This window comes from Rutidosis leptorrhynchoides, chromosome 2 (genome assembly GCF_046630445.1).
Source record: "Rutidosis leptorrhynchoides isolate AG116_Rl617_1_P2 chromosome 2, CSIRO_AGI_Rlap_v1, whole genome shotgun sequence".
Lineage (NCBI taxonomy): Eukaryota > Viridiplantae > Streptophyta > Magnoliopsida > Asterales > Asteraceae > Rutidosis > Rutidosis leptorrhynchoides.
This window is the reverse complement of record NC_092334.1, coordinates 150,917,035-150,940,181: the sequence shown is the minus strand read 5'-3', so window position 1 is coordinate 150,940,181 and position 23,147 is coordinate 150,917,035. Positions and strand designations below refer to the sequence as shown.

At 33.9% G+C, this 23,147-nt stretch overlaps 1 long non-coding RNA gene across 1 annotated transcript; it reads right to left on the bottom strand.

Annotated features, from left to right (window-relative positions):
• Positions 1 to 21,033: 21,033 nt before the first annotated feature.
• LOC139891499 (uncharacterized) lies at positions 21,034 to 22,784 on the bottom strand. The gene is made up of 3 exons (XR_011773687.1): positions 21,716 to 22,784; positions 21,361 to 21,441; positions 21,034 to 21,267 (listed from the first exon to the last, which is right to left on the bottom strand). It is a non-coding gene; the product is annotated as an uncharacterized lncRNA (long non-coding RNA).
• Between the last annotated feature and the right edge of the window lie 363 nt (positions 22,785 to 23,147).

Here is a 23,147-nt window from a genome sequence, read left to right as displayed (position 1 = left end):
AAAAATTTTACTAGAATTGGGTAGTCAGTATATAAGACTAGGGCTGTTCTTTTTTATCAGAGAGCACTAGATTCTAATACAACTACTGCTTTACTAGTATTTTTAATGGTAACCAAGTGTTTAAGATAAAAATTTTAAAATCCGAAAGAATTTAACCCCTTCCCACACTTAAGATCTTGCAATGCCCTCATTTGCAAGAAATCAGTAACAATTTAAATTATTGAGGGTGATTAGTGTGAAAATGATTAAATTTTTACCAAAGTTTCCAATTATATTGGCGTTTGTTTGCTGAATGATAAATGGTGCACATCATTTGTTCATTCCGTCTTGTTGTTATTTCACATATATTTTGCATCTTGTCGTCAAAATTACTTGCTTTTGCTGAACTTAATGCCAGTCTTTGAAAATGCGTTGTTTTACCCTGTTGTGTACATAAGATAAACTGCAAACATATATACATATTTTTGAAGTTTGGTATATTACCCCACATTCAAAAAATTATTAAAATCTAAGAATAAAAGTTAGATAATTATAAAAATGATTACAATATTAACAAAAATATTAAATGTATCAATAATTACAAATTACAAAATAAAAAAAAATAAGTAAACTAAGGATGATATTGGTACCAATAGGGGTTCCAGGCATAACCATAAGTGCTATAGAATGCTTCGGCAGGGTCATACGTAGGATATGGTGGCTGCATCTCTATAGACCAAGGAGGGAAGATGGGTTTCGGTGTAGGAATATAGTTTCTACCTATATGTTGGCAATGAGCTATGATTTGGTTCTGATGAACTTGCCAATCTTCAAATGCTCTCTGTCTAGCATTTTCGTATTCCTGAGAAGCTATAAACCTATGCATTTCTTGCATCTCATTCCCCCCTCCTACATTACCTTGTTGCTGGTTTCTCTCCACCTATGGATGTCTACCATGGTATCGTACTGCGGCGTTATTTCGCCTCTTCAAAACTTTCGCACCATGGTATACATTTAAACCTATAGTATCGCGGGGTTCCGGCTCTTCTAGTAATAATCCCCCCCGACTTATATCCACACCGAGATATTCACCAATCAAAGTAATAAAAATACCACCTCCTATTATGCTATGTGGTCGCATCCCCCGAACCATAGCTGATAAATAATAACCCACACAATATGGTATACTTACAGCGCTTTGTGGGTCTCGAATACACATATGGTAAAACAAATCCTGTTCATTTACTTTTTCCTTGTTTTTACCCCTTTGTGTAATCGAATTAGCTAAAAACCTATGTATCACTCTTAATTCGGCTCTATCTATATCCAAATAAGAGTAATTTCCCCCTTTGAAACGGTGATAGCTTGTCATTTGACTCCACACACCGTGTGTATCAAAATTCCCATCTATCTTTCTACCGTTTAGTATCAATCCTCTACAATCGGCAGACGCTAACTCCTCAGGCGTATATATACGTAAAGCCTGAGCCATGTCCAGTAAAGACATGTGGCGCATCGAACCGCCTAACAAAAATCTAATAAAAGAACGATCGGTTAAACTAGCTACCCGATCATTCAACTCTATACTACATAACAATTCTTCACACCATACTTTATATACAGGTCTACGTATGGTGAATAAACATATCCAGTCATTAAAAGAAGAATTACCATACCTCTGTACAAGTAATTCCCTAATTGGCCCGGCCAATTCTACAGCTTCTAAGGGTCCCCATTCTATGACCCTCGGTACCTCAACAACCTTAGAATGAAGAGTATGCAAACCCCGTTGATATTTTGGATAATCTATCCAAAGTCTGTCAAATCTCAGGTTCGGGTGCAACTCTTCCAAGTGCATATCGGAAAAGGTCATGACTGGATGAGGTATATCCTGCTTGTAGTAGTTATCCACCTCCTGTTGTTCCAAATTCTCAGCAGGAGCATTGCGGGCTTGGGATGAAGATTCACCCCTTTCATTCTGCAAAACACATCAAACACAATTTTTGTGCATCCAAATATGCATTAGTGTCAGCAAAATCATCAATCAAAATAATTACAATGACATTATCAATTTATATCAAACTTAAGCTCATTTTCACATTTTTATCAAATCTACACTTTTTCAAATAAGCATATACGAAAATGTTGGCCAAGTTCATAAGCATTCAACTCAAATAACATGTCAAAATAATCATTACTAGCAATTAAACAAGTCTCAAATGGCATTATCTTTCAAAAATCAAGTTCATGAATTTTAGACTTGAAAAAGTCCACTTTAATTCTCAAAATCATGTTTAGGCTCAAAGTTTGGATCATTTAACTACCTAAACATGTTACACTACTTAATTTAGCAACAATTCATGACAAAAATCGGCCATAACCTGTTTATATCAAAAAGCCCCAAATTTGCTCAAGAACACAAACCCTAGATTATTCAAAATTTGAAGTTTAAGGCTTCTAATCATGTTAAACAGCATCAATCTAGGTTATACAAGCATAATACATAAACAATTTAAGCCTAATTACACTAAAAAGCATCAAAATCAAATTGGGGAAAAAATAGCTCAAGAACACCAAATTTCGGATTAAATGGTGTTTAGGTGTAGAAATTTACCGTTTTTCTTGAGTAATTCTTAGATAGCATCCTTCTCAACATGATTTTAGCAAAAGATTTGGTGATTAACGGTTAAAAATTGTGATTTTTGGGGTTTTTTCTCGGGTTTTTCGGGTGCAGTTTTCGCAGCTATTTTTCTGTTTTGTGGTTGAAACTGAGCTGTTGCAGCTCTTTATTTTTTTTCTGTAATCCGGCCCCTCCGCGAGTCGCGGGGATTTACCCTCCAAACTCCGCGAGTCGCGGAGTTTGGTATATTTTTTTTTTTTTTTTATAATCATTAACTTATTAAAACAATTAAGTAATTAATTTTAAAATTTTGTTTCCCTTGTTATTTAGGACGAGGTCGTTTCGGATCGATGTCCTAGTCCGTCCTTCGACAAAATTTTAAAATTTGTCTTTTTGTAGCGATTGTTTTAAAAGCTAAGATTTTTTTGGGTTTTTTCAATGTTTTTGGCATACTTTAATTCAATAAGATTAAAAATAATGATAATAAAAGTTCTCGTCCCTCCCTCGGGTAAAGCAATTTCGGTTCAAAGACCTAGTCTTCAACTTACGACGAATTTTAAAAATCATATTCTTAACTTAATGAGATAAAGTAAATTTTTGTTTTTAAATTCACACAACTTAAATATAAAATTCAAAATTAATATTAAAAATTCACACCAAACTTAAAATTTAAAATGCATAAAATTAAAAATTTATATTTTAAAAATTAAAAATTCACACCAAACTTAATTTAAAAATTTATAAATTCATACCAAACTTATATTAATTTTTCAAATATTTATAATTTTAAAAATATTGTTTTTACAAAGTTTACAATATTAATTTAAGATTTAAATATTAATTTTAAAAACATGGTAAAAATAAAATTAAAAATCTTTTTTGTCTTTTTATCCCACTTTAATCAATCAAATATTATCAAAAATATGCGCCCCTCTTTTCGGTAAAGTAATTTCGGTTCCAAGACCTAATTTAACTCATGACGAATTTTTGAAATATTTTGGGTTGATTGTTTAAAGATATTTATACCTTAAGAATAAACGTTAAATTTCGCAGTGATGTAATAAATTTTTGAATGATATCAATAATTTCGGTCGCCAAACCTAATTTTATTCAATACCAATTTAATACTTTTTAGCGAACAAATTAGCGTTTATTATCAAAAGGTTAAAAATAAAAATAAAAATAAAAACTGTACAGACATACCTGTGAAATAGATTTCTTAGTTATATGATCTATCCCATTCATAAGATAGTCAGTTTAATTGATTTTCCATGGCTACATAGGCGTAACCTCGAGCATTCAGTATCTTTTCTTCTAAACATATGAACGGTCCGTCTCTGCATAAAGTAACAAATTCGGTATTTGAATAGGTTTGATTATTTGAACATTTACCTCCATGTGACCATTTTCCGCATTTGTGACATCTTTCTAGGTGTCGTGCTCTTCTTTTCGCTGCGGATTTTGATTTTCCTTTACCAAATTGTAACTTATTATCTTCGCATCTGGATTCTTTTCTAACTCCGTCCATTCTTTCTCTGATTACTGATACTATTTCACTCGGTAGTATGTCATTATTACGTTTAGTGATCAAAGCGTGTAGCATTAGACCATGGTTTAGTTCACAGGCAGTCTTCATTTCGTAAAAACCTAAAAAAATAAAAATTCAGAATGGGGGGAGAAGACTAGTTCTTTAGGGTCTGCTAGGGAAAGACCATTCGGGTTCCATTTTCGAGAACTACACGAAAACAGACAATCTAACTCTAACAGAAATACATATTATCCTTTAAAGACTTGATTCTCCCCACACTTAGTTAGCTGTGGTGTCAAAATTGTGATTAACTTCGTTGTCGACTTCCATCGGACCATGTATGTAATGTTTAACTCTGTGACCATTTACTTTAAATTCAATCCCATTTGAATTTATTAATTTTATCGTTCCGTATGGGAAAACTTTTTTGACTATGAATGGTCCAGACCATCTTGATTTCAATTTTCCAGGAAATAGCTTGAATCGTGAATTGAAAAGAAGAACTCTGTCTCCTTCTTTAAATTCTTTTGAACTTCTGATTCTTTTATCATGCCATTTCTTCGTTCTTTCTTTATAGATTAACGAATTTTCGTATGCTTCATGTCTTAATTCTTCTAATTCGTTTAGTTGACTTAATCGTAGACGTCCGGCTTCATGTAAATCAAGATTACATGTTTTCAAAGCCCAAAATGCTTTGTGTTCAATTTCTACTGGAAGATGACATGCTTTTTCATAAACAAGTCTAAAAGGTGTGGTTCCAATTGGAGTTTTGTAGGCTGTTCTAAAAGCCCAGAGTGCATCCTCCAATTTAATGGACCATTCCTTCGGATTTGATCCTACGGTTTTCTCTAGAATACGTGTTAAAGCTCGGTTGGTATTTTCAACTTGTCCACTTGTTTGTGGATGATATGCGGTGGAGATTTTATGAGTTACTCCATATCTTTTAAGAACTTTCTCAAGTTGATTATTACAGAAATGAGTACCCCGATCACTTATTAAAGCTTTCGGTGTTCCAAACCTTGCAAAAAGACGTTTTAAAAAGTTGACTACAACTCGTGCATCGTTAGTTGGGAGAGCTTGTGCTTCCGCCCATTTAGATACATAATCAATGGCTACGAGTATATATAGATTATTATGAGATTTTGGAAATGGACCCATAAAGTCAATACCCCAAATGTCAAATACTTCACATACTTGGATGACATTTTGTGGCATTTCATCACGTTGACTTATTTTTCCGGCCCTTTGACATGCATCACAGGATTTGCAAAGAAGGTGTGCGTCTTTGTAAATTGTAGGCCAATAGAATCCAGCTTCATAAACTTTTCTTGCTGTTAGTTGAGGCCCATAATGCCCTCCTGTTGGTCCTGTGTGACAATGGTTTAATATTTTACTAGCTTCATCTCCAAATACACATCGGCGTATTATTCCATCGGGACAACTTTTAAACAGGTGTGGATCTTCCCAGAAATAGTGTTTTATATCACTGAAGAATTTCTTTCGTCTTTGGTACGATAATCCTTTTTCAAGGAATCCACAAACTAAGTAGTTTGCATAGTCTGCAAACCATGGGATTTCTTTATAATCTATCTTCAATAGATATTCATCAGGAAAGTTGTCTTGTATGGCTGATTCATTTAGAACTTCTAATTCGGGATTTTCAAGACGAGAAAGATGATCAGCGGCGAGATTTTCTGCTCCTCTTTTATCTCGGATTTCAATATCAAACTCTTGTAAGAGTAAGATCCAACGGATTAATCTTGGTTTAGCATCTTGTTTTGAAAATAGGTATCTAAGAGCAGAATGGTCGGTATAGACCACCGTTTTTGCTAGAACGAGATATGATCGAAATTTGTCAAAAGCAAAGACAATAGCAAGGAGTTCTTTTTCAGTAGTTGTATAGTTCGTTTGTGCTCCTTGTAACGTCTTACTAGCATAATATATAGGTTGAAATCGTTTTTCAATCCTTTGTCCTAAAACGGCTCCCATTGCAAAATCACTTGCATCGCACATTAGTTCAAATGGTAGATTCCAATTTGGTGTTATCATGATCGGTGCATTAGTGAGTTTTTCTTTAAGAATATTAAAAGATTTGATACACTCATCTGAAAAGATGAATGGAGCATCCTTTTCTAGGAGTTTATTCATAGGAGTGGCAATTTTTGAAAAATCTTTTATGAAACGTCGGTAAAAACCGGCATGCCCTAGAAAACTCCTAACTCCTCTAACATTGGTGGGATGTGGAAGTTTAGCAATTACATCTACTTTAGCTCTATCCACTTCAATTCCTTCTTTTGAAATTTTATGTCCAAGAACGATGCCTTCTTTAACCATGAAATGGCATTTCTCCCAATTAAGTACTAGATTGGATTGTTCGCATCTAAGAAGCATTCGTTCCAGATTAACTAGACATGATTCAAATGTATCACCAAAGACTGAAAAGTCATCCATGAAAACTTCCATGCATTCTTCTATCATGTCGTGAAAAATCGCCATCATACACCTTTGAAAGGTTGCAGGGGCGTTGCAAAGTCCAAATGGCATTCGTTTGTAAGCAAAAGTACCATAAGGGTACGTGAATGTGGTTTTCTCTTGATCTTCGGGTGCTATTGGAATTTGAAAATATCCGGAAAATCCATCTAGAAAACAATAGTAACTATTTCCGGCTAATCTTTCCAACATTTGATCAATGAAAGGTAAGGGAAAGTGATCTTTTCTGGTGGCATCATTTAATTTTCTATAATCAATACATACACGCCATCCTGTTACAGTCCTAGTAGGAATAAGCTCATTTTTCTCATTTGTAATGACAGTCATGCCACCCTTCTTAGGCACGCATTGAACTGGGCTTACCCATGGACTATCAGAAATTGGATATATCAAACCTGCATCTAGCAGTTTAATAATCTCTTTCTTAACTACATCTTGCATATTAGGATTTAGTCTTCGTTGGCGTTGCACATACGTTTTATGACCTTCTTCCATAAGGATTTTATGTGTGCAATATGAAGGACTTATTCCTTTAATATCATGAATCTTCCATGCAATGGCTGGTTTATGAGCTTTCAACACAGAAATGAGTTGAGATTTTTCATCATTTGTGAGAGAAGACGATATTATTACAGGTAATTCAGATTCACCATGTAAATAAGCGTATTCCAAATGGGTTGGAAGTGGCTTTAACTCTAATATCGGCGGTTCTTCTATCGATGATTTGTATCGATATCAGTCTTCCTCTTTTAACATTTGAAGTTCTTCTGTTGTTGGTTCATATCCATTATCCATAAGTGTAGCTAACATTTCAGTTTCATCAATTGGTTCAGTTCCTTCTCCTACAGAACATTCTCCCGTTCCTTGTAATTCTGGAAATTCTTCTAACAATTCAGCATATGGATCTACAGTTTGAATATAATAGCATGTATCATCTGCAGATTGCGGTTGTTGCATGGCTCTATCCACTGAAAAGGTAACACTCTCATCCTCTATACTTAGGGTCAGTTTCTTACCGAACACGTCTATCATTGCTTTAGCCGTGTTTAAAAATGGTCTTCCTAATATGAGAGGAACTTGAGAATCTTCTTCCATGTCCAAAACAACAAAATCTACTGGAAATACTAAAGTACCAACTTTAACTAGCATGTTCTCCATTATCCCTCTAGGATATTTTATTGATCTATCGGCTAGTTGTATGCTTATTCTGGTTGGTTTCAATTCTCCAAGGTCTAGTTTAGCGTATAGTGAATACGGCATTAGATTTATACTAGCACCTAAGTCTGCCAATGCTTCTATTGAACTAAGACTACCCAGAAAACATGGAATTGTGAAACTTCCTGGATCAGATAATTTTTCTGGTATCTTATTCAACAGCACTGCTGAACAATTAGCATTCATAGTAACAGCCGAGAGTTCTTCCATTTTCTTTCTATTTGAGATTAGATCTTTCAAGAATTTAGCATATCTTGGCATTCCTGAAATCACATCAATGAAAGGAAGATTTACATTTATCTGTTTAAACATATCCAAGAATTTGGATTGCTCGGCTTCAAGTTTTTCTTTCTTCATTTTACTCGGGTAAGGAAGTGGTGGTTGATATGGTTTAACATAAGGTTTATCCTTAACTGTGTTATTTTCATTAACCTTTTCAACTACCGGTTCTTTTTCCTTATCTTGATCAGGTTGTGGTTCTTGTGGAGTAGGAATAGTTTCATCAGAAGTTACAGGTATTTCAGGTGGTTTAAGTGTTGTACCACTTCTTGTGGTAATGGCTTTAGCTGTTTCATTCCGGGGGTTAGCATTTGTATCACTAGGTAGACTTCCCGGTTTTCTTTCACCTATTAACCTTGCTAGGTTACTTACTTCTTGTTCCAGATTTTGAATAGAAGCTTGTTGATTTCTAAATGCTTGAGCATTTTGTTCATTGGTTTGTTTCTGAGATGTGGAAAACTTTGTTTGAGTTTCAACTAGCTTCGTCATCATATCTTCTAAATTCGGTTTTTTATCATCGGTTTGTTGTGGTGGTTTGTTTTGAAAATTCGGTCTTTGCTGATTGTAAGTATTATTGGATACTTGTTGATTGCTAGGACCTTGTTGGTTGTTGTATGGAATATTTCGGTTATAATTCTGGTTTTGATTGTAAATCGGTCTTGGCGGTTGATAATTATTCTGATAATTATTTCCAGGCCTTTGGTTTATGTATGAAATATTCTCTCTTTGTTCCATTGTTAATTCAATACTGAGACAATCTTTTGTCAAATGTGGTCCTCCACACTGCTCACAACTAATTCGTATTGAGTGAATATCTTTAGTCATCTTTTCCATTCGTCTCTCCACAGCATCTATCTTTGCGGAAATGGAATCCAAGTCATGGCTAGAATCGGCTCTAGCTGCTTTAGATGATCTAATGATATCTTTTTCTTGGTGCCACTCATGTGAGTGGGAAGCAGTGTTATCAATAATTTTGTAAGCATCAGTTTCGGTTTTCTTCATAATAGAACCACCAGCTGCTATATCTATGTCTTTCCTTGTAGTGATGTCGCATCCTTGGTAGAATATTTGTACTATTTGACAGGTGTCTAAACCATGTTGCGGACATCCTCTTAACAACTTTCCATATCTAGTCCACGCCTCATATAGAGTTTCATTTGGTTTCTGTGTAAACGTAACAATTTCTGCTTGAAGTCTTACGGCTTTAGATGCAGGAAAGAATTGTTTAAGAAATTTGTCAACTAAAACGTCCCATGTATCAATCGCCCCTTCAGGTAACGATTCCAACCAATCTTTGGCTTCTCCCTTTAAAGTCCAGGGAAATAACATGAGATATATCTGTTCATCCTCCACTTCTCGAATTTTAAATAGTGTGCAGATCCTATTAAAGGTACGTAGATGTTCATTTGGATCTTCCTTCGGCGCACCACTAAATTGGCATTGATTAGTCACCATGTGTAGAATTTGTCCTTTGATTTCATAATCTGGCGCATTAATGTCTGGATGAGTAATTGCGTAACCTTGGCCAGTACGTTTAGCTCTCATTCGGTCTTCCATACTTAAAGGTTCCAGATTCTCCATAATTGAATTTGTTGAATCGGTATCACTAGATGATTCTGATTTAATGGCTCATTCCTCAACAATCTTTGTTTGAATGATTGGTGGCTCCGGAGGAAAGTTTAATGGTTCAGGATCTACGAACCGTTCCTGAATATTTTCCGGATTCTCAATTGTGAGGTTGGGTTCAAAAAATGGATTATCGGAAATTTGAACTGAAGTACTTGGTCGACTGGATGACGATTCTAAAGAAAAATCAACGGCGGTTATATTTGCTAAATGTCTTGATCTAGTTACAGGTGGTGAACGTACAAAAGGTGATGAACGTCTTGCTCGGTGCATTCACTGAATATCCTATTAGTTTTTAAAAAGGAAAGAAAAATTATAATAAGTTATCCAATCAATAGACTTTTCTGATTTTGCCCACGTTTCGAATAGCCAAAAGATGCAGCAGAGGGGCAGGATTCGTTTGGTCTCAATATAATTGAGGACTGTTTGGCTCCAATAACCCGGTCCACGTACAAATTCAACTATTACTACGAACTAGAAAATTTTGATGTCTATCAATTTAACCACTTAAAATAAATTTTCGTAATTTTAAGAAATTTAGATAAGAAGTAGAAAAAATTCTAAGTCCTAAAAACTAGAATGGCGAGAAATAAGAGAGAAAAAGAGTTCGTCGCAAAAGGTCGAAAAACGAAAAATGGTTGAAAAAAAAAAAAAAGGTGACGAAAAAAAATAAAAGAAACTTATAAAAACTTAAAAATACTTGACTAACCTAACCTTATTACTACAACTAACTTAAAATTATAATCGCAAATTGAAATTACTAATTGGAATGATAATTGATACATAGTAAAAGGTGTCTAAAAATATTAAAGCTTACAGGAAAAACTAAATCCCAAATGGAAATAACTTAAAAAGAAACTAAAACTTAAAAAGGCGTCGCAAAATTCTAAAGTACCTAAATCTTAGTCTAAAGAAAAAGCACTTAAGGAATTCTACGGCAAAGCCTAAAAATCTAGGAGTAAAAATAACTATAGCAAAAACTAAGTTTAAAATTAAAAATGAGAGAAAAATACAAATATTACGCTAAAACGATTAAAAAGGGACAAAATATAAAAATATACAAAAAGTTGTAAAAAGTACAATTTTTATAAAAATATTATTTTTATATTACTTATTTAATTAAACTATTAATTTTATAATTTAATAAAACTAATTAATACTAAATACATAAATTAAATAAAAAGTAAAAGTAAAAATAAAACTAATAATAATAATAATAATAATTAGGGTTAAATAATAATTATAATTAATAATAAACCGTAATTAATGCTGAATTAGGGCTTCCTGTTCGCGTGTCAGAGAAGCTCCGCGACTTGCGGTATATTTTTGCATCAAACCCCGCGACTCGCGGGGTTCAGAAATTCAGTTGACAGATTTAATCTTCGACGCGTTTTTTCTTTATTTATTTATTTTTATTTTCTGTTTTCTATTTTTATATAAATAAAAGATATTAAAATAAAACTTATATTTTTATAAACTAAACTAAAAATAAAGAAACTTATAAAACTTAAATATTTAAAAAAATACTAAAAAGAATACTTATATTTTTGTTTTTCTTTTTATATTTTTGAATAATTAAAACGTATTTTTACAAAAACGAATTTTAATAAAAGTTAACTAAAAATCTTTTTTTTTTTATATTAGCGTTGCGCTTCCGGCGTTTATGAGAATCCCCGGCAGCGGCGCCAAAAATACTTGATGTTATGCGAGGTGTATATAAAATAGTTTATATTTTACTAGGAAAAACTATTAAATACGATACAATTTTACACAAGATATTTATTTATTTATAGAATGGATATACTTAAACCTTGCTACAACACTTATAGGCAGTGTACCTAATCGTACAGTAGTGTAGTTTTTAGTAAGTCCTGTTCGTTCCACAGGGAAATTTTTAAACAAAGCTCAACACTATATTAGTTTACTTTTATAAAAATACAAATATATATATATATAATATTATTATTATAAAGGGGGGTTTTTACCGTTTAATGACCGGTTTGTCGATTTTAAAACTTTAGTCGCAGTTAAAACCTATTGTAAAATATTAAATAAATAAAAGACTTAATTTAAAGCGTAAAGTAAATAACGATAATGAAATTGCGAATAATAAAAGTGCGATAAAATAAACTTGCGATAATTAAAAAGTACGATAATTAAAAGTGCGATTAAATAACAATAAATAAAAGTGCGATAATTAGAAGTGCAATTAAATATAAAATAAAGGAAATTAAATATGAAATAAAAGAATTATGCTTATTTAAACTTCCGTAATCATGATGTTTGACGTGTTGATTTTAGTTTTATGCCCATGGGTTAATTGTCCTTTGTCCTGGATTATTTAATATGTCCGTCTGGTTTTTGTCCATAACAGTCCATCAGTCATAAATATAAAGTGCGAGTGTCCTCGTCAAATTATTATTATACCCGAAGTTAAATATTCCAACTAATTGGGGATTCGAATTGTAACAAGGTTTTAATACTTTGTTTAATGAATACACCAGGTTATCGACTGCGTGTAAACCAAGGTTTTACTACTTTGTTAACAATTACACCAATTATCCTTGAATGTAATTTCACCCCTGTTTTAATTATTCTAGTGGCTATTAATCCATTCCCGTGTCCGGTTAAATGAACGATTATTCGTACATATAAATACCCCGCCCATCGTGTCCGATCGAGTGTATATGGTAATTTATAGGGACGCCCAATTGTAAATCTTTATATTAACATTAACAAACTTTCATTTAGTTAAACAAATATAAAGCCCATTAATAGCCCATAGTCTAATTTCCACAAGTGTCGTTCTTTTGTCCAAACCCCAATTATGGTACAAAGCCTAATTACCCAATTTTAGTAATTAGCCCAACATCATGATTACTTCGTTTTAAATAAGCATAATAATAACTTAGCTACGAGACATTAATATAAAAAGGTTGAACATAACTTACAATGATTAAAAATAGCGTAGCGTTACACGGACAGAATTTCGACTTACACCCTTACAACATTCGCTAACATACCCTTATTATTAGAATTATAATTAAAATTAAAATTAAAATATAAATTATATATATATATATATCGTATATATGAGAGAAGAGAGAAATAGATTATGAATTTTTGATCAGAATTCGGTTTGCTTTATAGGCAGAGTTGATTTTTGGGGCTCCGCGACTCGCGGCAAAATCCTCTTCAAACTCCGCGAGTCGCGGAGAATGTATTTACAGCTCACACCCTTGGAGTCTTTCTCTGCCGACGGTTTATAATATATATATATATATAATATATATATAATTAATATAATTAATTATATATTATATTATATTTATATACATAGTTAACTTGTAATTTTTAGTCCGTTGCGTCGAGCGTTAAGAGTTGACTCTGGTCCCGGTTCCGGATTTTCGAACGTCCTTGCGTACAATTTAATATCTTGTACTTTGCGTTTTGAATCTTGTACTCTTGTAATTTCGAGACGTTTCTTATCAATAATTGGAACCTTTTTGATTGTCTTTTGTACTTTTGAGCTTTTTGGTCGTTTGCGTCTTCAATTCGTCGAATCTGTCTTTTGTCTTCACCTTTTATTATTTAAACGAATATCACTTGTAAATAGAACAATTGCAACTAAAAGCTTGTCTTTCTTGAGGAATAATGCTATGAAATATATGTTCGTTTTTAGCATTATCATCTGTCTTCATATTAGGCCACCAATAGAACTTCTTGAGATCGTGGTACATTTTCCCGTTTCCTGGATGAATTGAGTACCTCGTTTTGTGTGCTTCATCCAATATTAGTTGCCTTAGGTTACCATGTTTTGGTACCCATATCCTACCAGCAAAATACAGAGTTCCATCGGCTTTTACTTCAAGCTGTTTTTCTAACCCTCTGCTAATTTCGCTTTTTCCATTTTCTTCTTTTAAAGCCTCTAACTGTGCTGCTTGAATTTGCTTTGTGAGATCGGTATGTATTGCAATGTTCAAAGCTCGGACCCTAAGAGGTTTTACTCTTTCTTTCCGACTTAGAGCATCAGCTACAACATTAGCCTTTCTGGGGTGGTAACGGATTTCACAATCGTAATCGTTCAATAACTCTACCCAGTGACGTTGCCTCATATTGAGTTGTTTTTGATCAAAAATATGCTGAAGACTCTTATGGTCGATGTACACTGTACACTTGGTGCCATATAGATAGTGTCTCCATATTTTGAGTGCAAAAACTACTGCTCCAAGTTCCAAATCGTGCGTCGTATAGTTCTTTTCATGAATTTTTAGTTGTCGTGAGTCATATGCGATAACTTTTGTGCGTTGCATTAATACACATCCTAAACCTTGGCGCGAAGCGTCACAATAGATCACGAAATCATCATTTCCTTCCGGTAATGACAAAATGGGTGCAGACGTTAACTTCTTCTTTAATAACTGGAATGAGGATTCCTGTTCCGTGGACCAATCATACTTCTTTCCCTTTTGAGTTAATGTAGTTAAGGGTTTTGCGATTTTAGAAAAATCTTGAATGAATCTTCGGTAGTAACCAGCAAGACCTAAGAATTGGCGAATTTGTGTTGGAGTCTTCGGGGTTTTCCATTTACTAATGGCTTCGATCTAGGAGGGGTCAACTTTAATTCCATGTTTACTGACAACATGGCCCAAACACTGTACTTCTTGTAACCAAAAAATCACACTTTGAAAATTTTGCGTACAATTCTTCTTTCTTGAGTATCTCTAGTACCAGTCTTAAGTGTTGCTCATGTTCTTCCTTGTTCTTCAAGTAAATCAATATGTCGTCGATAAAAACAATGACAAATTTGTCTAAATACGGTCTACAGATACGATTCATTAGATCCATGAATACTGCTGGAGCATTAGTTAATCCAAAAAGCATGACTAGAAACTCATAGTAACCGTAACGGGTTCTGAACGCAGTTTTAGGAACATCTTCTTCCTTCACTCTCAGCTGATGATATCCGGAGCGTAGATCAATCTTGGAATAAACACTTGATCCTTGCAATTGATCAAACAAATCATCAATCCTCGGTAATGGGTACCGATTCTTGATCATTAATTTGTTTAATTCTCGGTAATCTATGCACATTCTCATAGATCCATCCTTCTTCTTGACGAACAGAATAGGAGCACCCCAAGGTGAAAAACTGGGGCGAATAAATCCATGGTCCGATAATTCTTGCAACTGGTTTTGTAATTCTTGCATTTCTGAAGGTGCAAGTCTATATGGGGATCGGGCTACAGGTGCAGCTCCTGGTACGAGATCAATCTGGAATTCTACACATCTATATGGAGGTAGCCCTGGTAATTCTTCTGGAAATACTCCGGGATATTCTCTTACAACCGACATGTCATCAATGCTTCTTTCTTCAGTATCGATTTTCTTTACGTGTGCGAGAATAGCATAACAACCTTTTCTTATAAGTTTCTGGGCCTTCATACAGCTGATAAGGTTCAGCTTCGAGTTGCTCTTCTCCCCATAAATCATTAATGACGTTTCATCCTTACGAGGGATGCAGATCGCTTTCTCAGAGCAAACAACTTTCGTTCTTGTTTTGGACATCCAGTCCATGCCAACGATTACGTCAAAACTTCCTAATTCTACGGGTATCAAATCAATTTTGAAGGTTTCACCAACGAGATTTATTTCGCAACCATGGCAAATTTTATCGGATTTTATTAGTTTACCATTAGCTAATTCGATAGTATATTTATCGTCTAGAGGCAATGATGCACATTTTAGTTTATAACTAAAGTATTTATACATATAACTTCTATCAGCACCCGTATCAAACATAATAGAAGCTAGTTGATTATTAACGGTAAACGTACCCGTGACAAGATTAGGATCCTCACGTGCTTCACTGGCACCAAGGTTGGAGATCTCGTTTGGACATTTTTGGGGAGATCTCGGCATCTCGAAAAAATCTCGGGGAGATCTCGGGCGTTGACTTACGTTGACTTTTTAATTTTTTTTAATATAAATATGAATAAATAGTAAAAATATGTACATTTATATACATTTTTACGAGATTTTACAAGTAAATCGAAGAAATGAGCTAGAAAATTCGAAAAAATAGTAGATTTTAGGAGAAAATTCGAGAAATGAGCGAGAAAATTCGAGAAATCGTGACTTTGACCAAGTTTAATCCTGCTGACCGAGGAATCTCGGGAGATGGGCATCTCGTCTCGGCGGCTTTCCAAAAACGAGATCTCGGGGAGAAATAAGGAGATTTACAACACTGACTGGCACTAACATTAAATGCCCTCCCACATGCGGGTTCTTTGTTCTTCTCCTTATCAGGGCATTGATTTATAAAGTGACCAGACTTCCCGCATCCAAAACATTTCTTGAAATCGGTCGGTTTTGTCTTTACTTCATAAACGGTGGCATAACAATCTTTCGCCACATGTCCTTTCTTGTTGCACTTATCACAGACCACTTGGCAATAACCTTCATGATGTGTGTAACATCTTTTGCAGAAAGGATGGGGTCCCTTATAGTTTGGACTTGCAGTTGCCCCATCATGTTTACCTTTAAAAGTTTCTTGTTTCTTCAGGTGAGTACTTTTGCCCTTATAGTCTTCCCATTTCCTCTTTCCTTCAGTTGTCTTGACTTCGGTAATTGGTGCCTTAATCGAACTCTCTGTGATCTGGTCCATGAGTTGGTGTGCCATTATCATGGCTTCCTGCATCGTATTCGGTTTGGACGATGTAACATTTTCTTTGATATTGATCGATAAACCGTCAATATACATTTCTATTTTTTGTTTCTCGTTTGGCACCAATTCGGGACACAACAAGGCTAGTTCCATAAAACGCTTTTCATAGTTATTGAGATTCGCGTCGAAAACCTTCAAATTACGTAACTCAGATTCCATTTTTCTGATCTCATTTCGAGGACAGTACTCCTCGATTAGCATCTTTTTCAGTTCTTCCCAAGAGATATCATATGCCGTATCTACTCCTTCTGCTTTAGCATAATTGTTCCACCAAGTAAGTGCACCGTCTTGCAACGTGCACGAAGCATACATTGACTTGTCTCCGTCCGCACAATTACTGATTTTGAAAACGGACTCCATCTTTTCAAACCATCGGGTTAGACCGACTGGTCCCTCGGTCCCACTAAACGTCTGTGGTTTGTATCCTTGAAAAGTTTTGTATGAGCATCCGTTTCGTGAATTTGTGTTCATGGTTGCATCTTTGGCTGCTGCTTCAGTTGCTGCTTTTGCTGCCTCGGCTGCAGAAATTCTTTCATTCACACGTTTCTCGACTAGTTCCTCGAACTTAGCATCCGACATTTGAGACATGTTTCTTCAATAAATACAACAGAGATAATTTAATCATATAGAATATTATAGGTAAAATGAGTTGTCAATAGTTAATCGTAGCATATTAATAATATGAACCAATTATTATAAAAGCCTTTTCTTCTTATTAGCATTTTATAATTATTTCTTGGGTATTACCTACCCGTTAAGTTCATACATAATAGCTAGTACAAGGAATTAACTACTAAAATCCTAATAATATTCCACTATGAAAAATTATAGCGAGTTACTACGTTATTATGTAATAATAATAATAAGAAGTAGTAATAATACAAATAATCATTCCATGCATTTATTATTAATAAACCAAAATAATACAATACCATACAATACCGATATTTTACATATGCTTATTCTACATAACAAGATAGAGTAGCACTCATAAGCAATAGAATAGCGCATGGAAGATTTATGGTTGCGAGGTCGTTTATTCAGAACTATCAGAAACTTCTTCCCATTTGGTTCTCTCTGCCAATTTTTTGTGTGTGCATGGTCCGACAGACATTCTAGCAATGTATTTAATTTTTGGTTGGGGTTTTGAGGTACCCGTTGCCTCAGTGGGTTTAATACAATAAGGGTGGTTACGGATCGAATGGTCCTGTTCCTTTTTAATAATTAAGGACTTTTTATTTTTGTGGTTGTTTTTATTATCTATAGCAAGTTGGAATTTCTCCTTAGTGACTTCTTTTATTTCATTAGCGAAATCCTCTTCCTCACTGATCTCGTCTGATGACGAACTATCTGAGTCATCTGTAGGAGAATATGATGACGAACTGTCTGAATCATGTGAACGAGAATATGTACCGGTGGTCATGAACCGAAATATGCCAGGCGTAATGTTCACAACCCGCCCGTCGGCGGTGTATCTGGCCCAATGTCCATGTTCGTTTAGAAATGGACGATCCTCGTTTATTTCAGGGATCATGGGTCCATGCCAACGATACTGTGGCTCCGAAAAACTAGAGTTGGGTGGAGCTGGAACCTCCTCTGGGTTTACCGGGAGTTGAGATTCCACGGCTGACACAGTTTCTTCTTTAATAGGTATTGGAACGCCCTTTTCAGTTGTGGATAGAATAGATTCAGTGTCTGATTCCGAGTCGTACAAAATGATAGGATTAGAAGAAGTCATCTATCACATAATTGAAACAACAATTATGTTAGTATATAAATATATCACATATAATGTTTTTGACAAGATGATAAGAAAAAATAGGTAAAAACAGATATAGTCATAGTCCAGACTCACTAATGTATCCTAACAATTACCAGTTAAACACATTAATGCAAATTCTGGTTCCCTATAAACTCAAGCTCGGATACCAACTGTAACGACCCGTCAAAATCGCTATTGATGCGGCACGTTAATCATTGATTCCACGGTGAGGTTTTGACCTCTATATGATACGTTTTGATAAAATATTGCATTCATTAAAATAAGTGACTTTCTAAACATAGAAAGTTATAAACATGTGGGTGAGTGCTTAGGTATAAGCAAATCCCCAAAATACATAAGTTTTTATCATACAGTTTGACATCACAGTCAAATTATTTATTACACAACGCAGTTTTATTTCGAATGCAATAAACTTTATACAAAGCATGAGAGACTCCATGTAGGCAACAAGCACATCACAACGGAAGCATTCTAAGGACCTGAGAATAAAACATGCTAAAAAGTCAACACGAATGTTGGTGAGTTATAGGTTTAATTGCTCGAGTCATAATTATATATAAAGATAGATCACAAGATTTCATCAAAAATTTATCAATAGATTCTACGTAACAGAGCACCCTGGTAACTAAAATTTAATGTTATAATGATAATTACCCCATTCGTTTTAATACACGCAAACCAACGTGTCATAAGCTCAAATAACATACGTCCGTTAAAAGGCTAGCGCTCTAGCTCGGACGTGGATGTCAAACCCTATGGATCCATATACAATTATTCGCGCCCACCAGTCCATATCCTACATACTGGCAGCTACTAGTTACCAAAGCTAAGGGATTTTCGGTTTAAAACTCAATGTAGAATTTAGTATGTACTTGTGTCTTATTGCGTTTAAAATAAATTGCATGTATTCTCAGCCCAAAAATATTTAAAGTATTTAAAAAGGAAGACTATAAACTCACGGTTCAATATTGAGACTCAATATTGTAGGCAAATTGCGTAGACGTAATGATGGTAGACGACTGTGTGGTTGGCCTTTGATTCAAGAACAATACCCCGAACAATACCCAATATTTCCTTAGCTTAAAACGGTTTGAAACCCGAATTAAAAACACCCTCGTATATACCTTATTATTATTAAACTTAAATTTAAAATTATAATTATAATATAAATATAAATATTGAGAGAAATAAGGTGCATTTCTGTGTCGAGCAAACTGGCGTATTTATAGTGCTTTTTCATTTCCTGTAGCTCATGCGATCGCATGAGTTTTCAGTGTTTTTGCCATGCGATCGCATGGCCGCCTGATCCGCTTTTGTTTGCTAGTTCGTCGACATCAAATAGTGTTTACTGTAGCAAATAGTGTTTTACTGTAGCAAAGTCGTTTTTAATGTAGCAAATAGTGTTTTACTGTAGCAAAGTCGGTTTCACTGTAGCAAATAGTGTTTTACTGTAGCAAAGTCGTTTTTACTGTAGGAAAGTCGTTATTTTTTTTACTTGTACATCTTATAATATATATATATATATATATATATATATATATATATATATATATATATATATATATATATATATATATATATATATATATATAATTGTTCATGAATCGTCGAGAGTAGTCAGAGGTAATTGAATATACGAAACAGTTCTAAAATTTTGAGACTCTATCTAACAGACTTTGTTTAACGTGTCAAAATAATAAATCGTATAGAGAATTGATTTAAATAAGTCGAAATTTTTCGGGTCATCACAATTTGTTATGCTGTCTGGAAACCAAAACAATATCATAAGAAATGTTGTATTAATATTGAAAAAACCACATAACACAAAGTTGTAAACCTAAGCATCACATAAAGCGAGACTTTGTAGTTAACTTTTAGGTCGAGTTTCCCACAACTTACTCCATGATTCAAATCTCTTAACGTGTTGATGAATTTATATGGAGTAAAAGCCGCTTGCTTTATTATGATCGGAAGTGGTATGATCTCATTTGTTAACGAATGACTTCCCAGAAAATGTGTCTACTATCTTTTTTTCAAGTTATCCATATCATATGAAATTTAGATCTCTTTTTGCAAAGTAGGTAATTTCAATGATTCCATTTCTTTTTCCGATTTGATTTGATGACAATTCGACGTGATTCAATTGCAAAGTCTGCAAGATAATATAAGGCGTTACAATAATGACTATCTAAGTTATAAATGTTAGTAAAATAAAATACATTAATTGAAAAGTTTGCAAGATCATTAATAATCAGCATAATAGGAACTACAATCCTTGATGACTTGTGATATGATGCACATTGGGCATACTTATATTCTTGCTAGCCAAAAGTTAAGTTAATAGAAAACTACTTGCAATCTCACTAAATGTCCATATGCAGTTTTGAACCTCCCGCATTTTTATTTTTTTTCACCATTTGAACTTGGTAACAATACAATATGACTACATCTGGTAATACACACTAATAGTTTTCTACTAAGCATCATCTTATGGAATGATCCCATCTTATATATAATAACAATTTACACAAATTGTGTCTCACAACAGTGTTATTAAAATACTGGTTTTTATTGTGATAAGAATGTTGTATATAAAAAGTTGAGGTTCTTAACAAATTAACCATGGTGCCCGTCTGGTCCGATTGACTTGGCCCATATGTTTTAACATGCAAACCCAATATGAACCTGTTTTTGCCCCTCTATCAACCAACCTATGTTGTTTCAAAAGCAAGCATATTTAAAGATAATCAATATGCAAATGAATCTATAGCAACCATACCCAGGAGAGAAACTAACATATAATTTAAATGATTTTGTATGGATGGATTACATATAAATAACAAATACCAAAGAAGGCAACCAACATATAAGTTTTTACCAATAGCTTCTCAAAGAATGAATTTTCACAAGTTTAGTAGTGTATAGTTATACAACATACATACAGTCTGCCTATAGTAGAAACATTAACGCATCGAGCATCATGATTCAGGCGTTTAACTTGCCCATTAATTTCTCAAAATCTGCATACCATGTACTTGCAATATGTCAATAAGATTGTGACACAAACAATCAATGTAATGTCACCTTATACATAAAAAAGACAACTAATTTACCTTGACTTGATAGTTACATGCCAAGCGTCAAGCTAAGCAAGTAGGTTGACGGCTTCAAGATAAGCACTAAAATCATGTGACCTGATCCCATTTTAGCTAAATTGCTTAGATTGAAGCAAAACCTTCTATTATTCAAAACGTATAAAACTAAATATAGTTACAACCCTTTTACACATATAGTGAATAAAACAGTAACATCCTTACAAAATTATGTCAAGTTATGACATCATTAAAAATGACTATACATGCCTGATTCAAAATGACCCATCCACAACTATAACTTCATAATAGAATAAAGTAACCAAAAAAGTATATATTGGTAACAATTGATGCTTCATTATATCAAATAAAATACCTTAACATCGCTGCTTGATTCATGCGATAGAAATCGTAAAGCAAAGCAGCCAGTCTAAGCGAACCTGCAGTATACAAGTTCACAAGACATTAATAACTTGATGTGATGCATTAGTATGCATATTTATGCTAATGCATCTTAATAAAGATAAGGGTATAATGAGAACTCAAAAAAACATTTAGAATTGAAAAAATTATCATGGACCAGTCAATTAAATAGAGCAATTAGAGATTCAATGCATATCTAATGTACGGTAGCTAATAAACATGTCTTACAGTAAGAAAAGTCAGATCCCGTTGATACGTGAACACATGTGTTGCTTTTACTACAGTTCAAAACGGGCTTTGGTCCGTAAACGTAAAAATTACACATCCGTTAGATTTTGACCCACTTGAGATGTCTCCATTATAGGGAAAATTTAATTTAAAACGTTAGCGATAAATCAAAACCCCAATAAGTCCATTGACAGTAGCTTTTGTGAAGCTACTTAAACCATGTGAGAGTTGATTTAAGAGCTTTACTTGGTGAGTCAATAATGTGACCAGGTCTAAAGCTTCCTCTTATCTTCTCTGGTGGAGTACTATGTGGCGATTTCAACCCAATTACTTATAAATTGGGTAAATATTCAGATTATGTTATACCTCTTATTTATCGAATATGAAGATTAGCAAAAATGAAAATGTCTTGAAACTCTAAAGTTAGACAGTCTATTTTCATAGAATATAACCTCCTAAATTGTTTTATTCAAAAAGCTCAAGTATTATTATGTAGTTATATATGTTTTATGTAAAATTATATCAAACATAAGTAATAATGACTTCAAAAAATAACTGCAAAAATGTTTGTACTCAACCATCTAACCCGCCCATCTGGTCACCTCCACCCTTGACTTTAAAAAGCCATCTTGTTATAATAATAAGAGAATTGGACAGAGAGATCATACACACAGAAATTACAAACTTGGATGCCATGACTTGAACTGTTTTAAAAGGAACAAAGGCATATTCCAGGTCGAGTGATAGCTAAAAGTGGTGTATCCCCACTGCATAACAATAAACTCAATCACACACACACATATATATACAAAGATTACCAGTATCTTTATTATCGTTGGAGTCAAAGATTTCAAAGAAATATACAAAATGGATTAGCTTACATGAAGAAGACTTGGAAATGCTTTGACTCTTTGTGCAGCCTTCAAAGCAATTAAGCAGTCCTCCATCATCATGGCCAACAAACACAAAAGAAGAAAATGAAAGGACCATGTCGACCTGGAAAATATATACGCACACATAAAAAAGGGGTTCATATGTTGTATACCAGTTATATAACAAATGCAAACTTCCTTAAGAAAATAAATAATTATTTTAAAATATGTATTAAAACATGTGAAACAACACATGAGTATCAAGCATGTAAGGGTTTGGCAAGT